Below are 7670 nucleotides of genomic sequence, written 5' to 3' on the forward strand. Positions count from 1 at the left end.
CCTTGATTGGTGGGTTTCTTTTCCTTTACCTCTTCTTCCTCAGGTAACCCAGGGTCCTGGGATACATAGATGTCGGAGTGTTAGGGTCATAGTAAGTTCCTACCAAGGGGTCATACACGTTCCAAGAGTGAGAACTCTACGCAGACATAGCCATAGTCCTAAACTGTGTTATACTCCTTCAACTACAATTCCTTTACACGCATTCCATTGGCAGTCTGAAGGGCATTAAGAATCTCTTCTTTTGTGGCATTTTCAGGCACCCCACTTAATCGAATAAGCCTGCTAGGTTTCTCCTCACTTGGGTCAGTTTTAAAATCTTGGCCCTTCTTGCTTAGATTCAGAAATTTTCACATTTAACTAATTAATTTAGCTTTAAAACATCACTATCAATTATTTATGACTGTGGGAAAAGTTTACAACTATGGAAAGACTGTGAATGAGATTAAATGAGAAAAAAGTCCTAAATCACAAGGCCTGATCATGTGAGAGTTCTGAAAACCAACTCTAAAAAAAAGGTATTTTCAAATTAAATCATCTCAGAGTATTTAAATCAGCACAATAAAGAAAAATAATGAATAAACAAATCAAAAATATGATCTAAAGGCCAGGTATGGTGGCACACAGCTATAATCCTAGCACTCAGGAGTCTGAGGCAGGAAGATGGTCTCCAATTTGCAGCCAGTAGGGACTATAGTGAGTTCAAGTTCAGGCTGGACTACAGAAACAGATCTTTGTGAAAAACTACAAAAAGATGAAAGAGGAAAAGGGAGAGGGAGAGAGAGGGACAGCGAGAGAGGGAGAGAGGAGAGGGAGAGAGAGAAGATATATATGTGTATGTATATATATATATGTATATACACACACATACATACACACATACACACACACACACACACACACACATATACATGTTTGTTTTTATGTTTTATTGGTACTGAGGATTGAACCAGGGCATTTTCACTGAGCTGCACCTCCTGCCCTTTTTATTATTATGTTTTACTTTGAAACAATGTTTCCCTAAGTAACTAAATTGCCCAGGCTGGATTCAGACTTGCAATCCTCCTGCCTCAGCCTTCCACAATGCTGGGATTACAGGACTGCAACAATCTATACCTTAGATTTCTAAAGAACAAATGACATGTAGCTTTCTAAAGTGCCTGCAAAATTGATATAATTAAGTGTTTGGGTGTAAATGAGTGATGAAGAATAGCTACGTTTTAAAATTTGGTATTTTCGTGGAAAATTAAAAACAATTATATATTTTAATTACTGACCAATTGATATGAAAGCCTCAGCTTACAAAAATGATATATTTTTTAAATGACATGTTTTAAAATGCCTAATGACATTAAATAGGACAATAAGTATATTGCGATGAATTTGTTTAATTTTAAGTGAAGTTTCCTAGGAATTTCAGTACCCTGCTACCTTCTGATTGGTCTGACCCAGATATTCAGCTAACAGGCAAGCAAAAAATAAAGTGGAATAATTTGAGAGAACAATTAAGAAAATAACATTCTGATAATAGTAATGCAAGATAGGTATTTTCTGAATATTTGCACATATACATCATTTAATATTGTAATAATCAATTTAATGTTTTATTCAATTAATTGCTGTTGACAACCTTCCTAAAAACTCCGAGTAGTGAATTACACTCAAATAAAAGTGCTTCTATAGACATCTGTTCTTATTGCTAGTCATTCAGTCTTCACATATCTCCCAGGCATCATGTACAAAACCAAGCAGACATAGCAAATCTGTGTTTACCACAGAGAGAGCTGGACAGTTGTGTACAAAGTCAATTGCATAATACCAGAAAGATTATTTTCTTAGACTGAAGCAATCTGAACTGCACAAATGTGTAATTTCTTTCATAGAACTCTCAATCTCTAGGCCTTGAAAAACACCAAGGTTTGGTTTATTGCTTCTCTCCACAAGTATATGTACTCACAGCGAGACCTCTACATAAGACATTTTTGATGGAATGAAAAAGTCTAAAACATTAAAAGATGTTTATTTCATCCTTTCCTTTTCCATTTTACTATTATCTGTTATTCATTCTGATCCCTATTTACACTTTGTTTCTCAAAGGAATAAATATGAGAAAAGGAAAAAACAGAAACAAAGTTTTTGTAAATAGGGAAGGGTGAAGGGGTTGAAGGGAGGGGAGGGGAACGGGGAAGAAATAAGAACCAAGATATATTATGTAAAGGTACAAATTCCCCATGATGAATGTCATCTTATTGTATACCTAAAATATACCAATAAACTTAATGAAAAACAAAGATGTTTATTTCAGAGATGTTTAAATGACTTATAAAAATTTTATAAATGTGGAATACATGCAAAATGCAATTCATCAGGAAAGGACAAAGTCATCTTTAAATAAAAGTAACACATGTGCATTTTGCAAGGTTAGAAGTCACGCTATGAGTCACCTTTCAGGTGTGCTTGACCTACAACTGATGGCATTGGCTTGAAATACCCCTTTAAAGAAGGTTTGGATCAATGCAATGAACACTGACCTGGGGTGTGTCAGAACCGTGGTAACAATAGTCTAAATGTTTACGGGAAGAACAGCATGTTCTCAATTTAGCCTTGAAGGGGTTGCTCTAATAGTTGCTCTAAACAACTGAGTTCAAACCCACCAGCCAGTTCTATTATCAAATGTTCTCAAACAAGAGTCAAAAATAAATATCAGGTAATTTACACACTAAAATAAGGCTTATGTCAGAAAACTGTTAATTTCCTAATATATTCACTGTTTTTAGTTTAAAGCTGCAAATGCTGCCAATGTGACTCTCAGATGATGAGCAGGTGGTCTGTGTGATATCATCAGTCAGAAATCAAAGTCGTTTTCTCACTTCGTAAGCTGTTCAGGAAGAAAGCGTAGGTGTGCCAAATAGGGACCAAGGGGAGATTAACTTGTACACCACTATGTGTTGCAAAAGCAGACATTTACTAAGTCATCTATGAGGAGATGTTTCGATAATAGCTAAGCATTGCTATAAATCTTTAGGGAATTGGATTCTCTCGAGTGTGACAGAACCCTCATCCCAACTGCCAGCAATCCAATTTTAAAAGCTCACATTTGCAAATGACTCTGTTGCTTTGAGTTCTGCTCAGTGACAGGTTTGTTTTCAACCTGATTAACAGTATCTGAGGACCATAAAATTACCTTCTATTAAAATCCCTTTTGAATTTCGTCTAGCTGAACTCTACACTTCATGGGCTTTGAGAATAACCCTAACAATACTTAAAGGTGATTTTGAAAGAGATATTTTAGAAGCTCTAGAAAAGAATCACTATTCAACACTATTCTGTGCACCACTACTAACACTATATAAAACAATAAATATTTATCCCACAAGATTATTCTCTTGACACTGGAATCCTAAATAGGACCCTCATCTTCAACCAACACATGAAACAGCTTTGTGATGGAAAACAGGTATCACTTCAGCGCAGAATCTAAGGGTCTAGGGTCTTACCCCATTCATCTTAATTGTCAGTTGATATTGACTGTTTTCATAGTATTCGTATGAAAAATCCCTGCTACTTAATTTTAATGATACATAACACATTTCTTGAATTGTGCTTCTGTAGTCAGAAAAAAAACAGGCAGACACTTCATTGGACTGTTAGCTTTCCTGTCTACACTGCCACATTGATTTGGTTCTGTAAATTTCAGAGTGGTTTACATTAGGAGCGGCCCCTGGAAATAACTCATGTTGAATTAAATGGATATCTATACTCATCTAGTCAATGATCTTTACGTAGAATCCTTACATTCATAGAGAAAAAGTAAATTGTTTACACTGGCATTCGTTTTTCTGAAAGAAAAAAGCATTTATATCCACACAGAAGAAGCGAGCTAAATTATTTATTTGTATGTCCCCAGACTGATGACGTGAACTGTTTTTAAAAAGTGCTTAGATTAAAAAATACTTTCATTTACGATATAGTTCCTCTTTTCTATCACTGGTTATTTCTATACGTGCATATTGTAATTACACTATTATCCCATACATTTCCATTTAATTCACCCTTTTAACCCTATTTGTTAATGTTTTGGTATAATTATATTAAATGTCATCAACAAAACATGCAGATGATATCTACCATAATTGTGCCAGAAATATTTAAGAGATATCTTAATTCTCTTAGGCCAGGAGAGGTAGTGGATGGCCAAGCACACACTCTGTGCGCTTGACTGTGATCTGTGCCTGCTGCAGGTTCGGAAAGGCTAAAGTGAAGAGATGGAAAAATAGTAGGTCAGCTGGTTGCCTGGGGGCTTAATTCTCCCTCACGGCACTTTTTCGAGAAGTTGTGCTTTACTTCATAAATTTACAAAAATGGACCAAGAGCAAGGACCTGGATGGGCCCTCTCAGCATGACTCCTAGGGACTAGACAGTGGGAGTCCTGTGGATGGAGGCATTCTATTTGAATATTATTGTCATAGGAGCTAAGCGTGAGAGTGGAAAGTAGGTTGGAGACTTGTCTAGATAGGGTTTGGAGCAAAAGACTGCCTACGGGGACACTCCCAAAATACACCTATTACTTAGGAACTGGGTCAGAAACAACTGTAATTACGATTCATCAGATTTTCATGGCAGTCATTCAAAAGAGCTTATACCAAAAAATGATGGCAATGAATAAAAGAATAATTTTTCTATCTCTACTCCAAAGTGCATACAATTTGAAATATTTTCCAGCTAAAAAGCAGTTGCGTGTCCTAGCATTGATTTTAATTTGTCGTATTTCTGCTTTCTGCTACAATAAAGTGAGAGAGACATTCACATTTTGTGTGCATTTGCCACATCTAATTCTTTGTTCTTCGTTTAGAGAAAAATACTTTCTACCCGCGGTATTATAGGAAATCCCAAGCTCCAAAAATCCCTATAGGGAAGGAATTAGGCATCCTGAAAGTTGGCGCGCGTGACTACCATAACAGCAGCTGCACTGAAGAGCTCCTGTAGCACTTTTATCAGGAAGAAGCAGCTCCAGGAACAGCTGGAACGGGAGTCCCACATCCTGCTCTGAAATAACTACTCTTAAAAAGGTGGCTACTTTATGCCTTGCCAAAAGGGGATGGGGTCTTAACTGTGATTTTTTCAATGAATTGACCCTCAGTCTTTCCTCAACCATTTTTTTTTCTTTTCTTAGCATCTTCAAAAATGTTTAAAGGATAATTCTATTTATTGACCTACTCTGCTTGAGTAAAATGTCTCATCCACTGTAGGGACTCCGTGAATATTTGTCGATAAAAACAAGTGATGATGGAAGCGAAATTTATATTGTTGAATTGGCAATGGGTTAGAGGTGATCTATGTTAGCTGAATTATTTAGCAGCAGAACAATGATATATTTTCGCTACCAGGTGTCTTACTGTTTATTAAGAAAAGGAGAAAGATGATGGGTGAGCTATATTATCTATAACTTCTCGTATACGCAAACAGCGTGAGTCCTCCAAACACATAACTTTTTAAACATAAATTCCACAGTTTTAAAGATCCCACACTTTGTATTCCTCTTGCTTATGATTTAGATCGGAAATCTAAAAGTCTCCTGTGGCCTTTCGGAGGTGACTGGATCGTGGGGCACTGGGCTGGCTCCTGGGCGGACTCATCTACTGGTGTAGCAGAGCCTGGGGGTGCTGTGGGGTGGGGTCTGGTCGGAAGAGACTGGCTGAGGGGCGGGACCTGGAAGGGTCTGTCTCCCTTCTCTGTCCTCCTCCTGTCTCTGCAGCTCTCCTGCGCGGCAGGCCCTCCCTCCGTGCCGTTTCTGCCTTGGAGCCAGCTGACCACGGACTGTAACTATGAACCAAAATAAATCACTCTTTCTTTAGGTTGTGGGTGTTGGGTATTGTGCCTTGGTGATGAGAAGGCTGATTAAGACGATCTTTCAAGGAACTTCAGATCAATACCTGCTTTCCGTAAAAGCCTATTAATACATACAACACAGCAAAATGTGTTGCAATATAAATCATGTGTACTGCTTGTACAAGAAGTTTATGACCGTGAAATTGTAAAAACCAGCAGACCCAAACAAATGAATACATCTTTCAGTAAAGTGTATAGGTACCTAGACATTGAACTTTTAAAACCCCACTGTGTGAAATCAAATGAAAAATGATCTTGGAAATCAAAGCTATGGTTAGTAATATAATTGCTGTCTAGCTACAAACTAATTTATTGTAATACCAGTTCTGAAACCCCACGTTACCTCTTTTAATCGTTGTTGAAGAATATTTATACAAAGCTTCCTGTGCAGAGCTATCTGCAACAGGTGTATTCCATTGAGCGGGAAAAAAGGAAATGGAAAGATACGAAATTTTTCACTTATTTCTAATCCTCAGGGAATTACTTCTTTGACACTCCCTATCTATATAAATTCATGCAGAACATGCACATTCACTGATATTCAGTTTTACTAACAACTGAACTACAAATTATTTCAGGGCTATGAGGCACCCAGAGATACAGTACAGTTAATTGGTATCATTAATTAAAATTCTGAAATTATGATGAGTTTTATTACATTACCTAAAGGCTTGACTGGACATTGATAAATGATCTACTATTTGGGGCATTTAAACTGCAAAAAACATACATGTTAGAAAGCTACCCTATAATTTTAATAAAAGGTTATTTGAAATGGGATGCTACACAGAGCTACCCCTTGCTTTTTTTAATTTCTTATAGATTCTAAGGATCAGAACTATGTGGAAACTAGCCAGGCATGGTGGCACATGCCTGTAATCCTAGCATTTAGGTGGCTGAGGCAGGAGGGTCCCCACAACTTCAAGGCCGGCCTAGGCTACATAGTGAGTCAAGTTCAGCCTGAATTATATAGTCAGACTCTGTCTCAAAAAAAAAAAAAAAAGAATTATGTGGAAATTAAATGCAACAAGTTCTCTGAGTTTTAATCCAAAACAGCTCATTCCCAGTTTGGTAAAGACATCAGAAACAGCAGCCTTTTTTAGCTTTCCCATGCTTAGGTTTACTTTTTGCAGTTATTCTTTACTCGCTCACCATTTTCAATCATCCTGTGATTAATTCTTTCCAGGTCATTCACTAACCTTCATTTTAAAGCTATAGTCTATATTAACATGTGTTAAAGATGGAAACAAAGTCAAATGCCTTCCCTTCATAAAATAACCACCATTGAAATGCAGTCGTTACTGGTTGGGCACTATGCTAAATGGTTTATTTAAATCCTATGAAGTAGCAGTATATTTTTCTTGCTTTTTTTCCTTTAATTTTTATGTAAGGCATATAAAAACTAAAGTATCTTGTCCAATGTCTCACAGGTAGAAAGCGATTTGAGAGTGAAGATTTAGATTTCAGCTGTTACATTAAAAAGCCTCTTTTGTTGTTACCATAGACTTTTCATTGCACGGTCTTTACACTCAGGCCTTCAGCTTCACATTTATCTACAGGTTTTCACTCACCTTGAAAGTCAAGTGCTGGAAACTAATCTGCCAGAGAAAATAAAGGTTGACAACAGGCAGAGTATATAAATGTGTTCCAAAGAAGTTCGGATTTTGTTTTGTATGGGTTTTGAAATCATCAGAGGGTAGTAGCAAGAAGGGATTTGCAGAATTGCATGGAGACCTCCCCAGGGCTGCTTCCCCGTGCAACAAAACTCTGATTTCCTAAAAATC

General features: G+C 37.1%; 1 pseudogene; it reads right to left on the reverse strand.

Moving 5' to 3' along the window:
• LOC104852732 overlaps positions 1 to 7051 on the reverse strand; it is a 7929-nt pseudogene extending 878 nt beyond the window's left edge.
• Positions 7052 to 7670: the final 619 nt, after the last annotated feature.

The sequence above is a fragment of the Fukomys damarensis genome, unplaced genomic scaffold (assembly GCF_012274545.1).
Source record: "Fukomys damarensis isolate Sample0158 unplaced genomic scaffold, DMR_v1.0_HiC HiC_scaffold_32, whole genome shotgun sequence".
In the NCBI taxonomy this organism is placed as follows: Eukaryota; Metazoa; Chordata; class Mammalia; order Rodentia; family Bathyergidae; genus Fukomys; species Fukomys damarensis.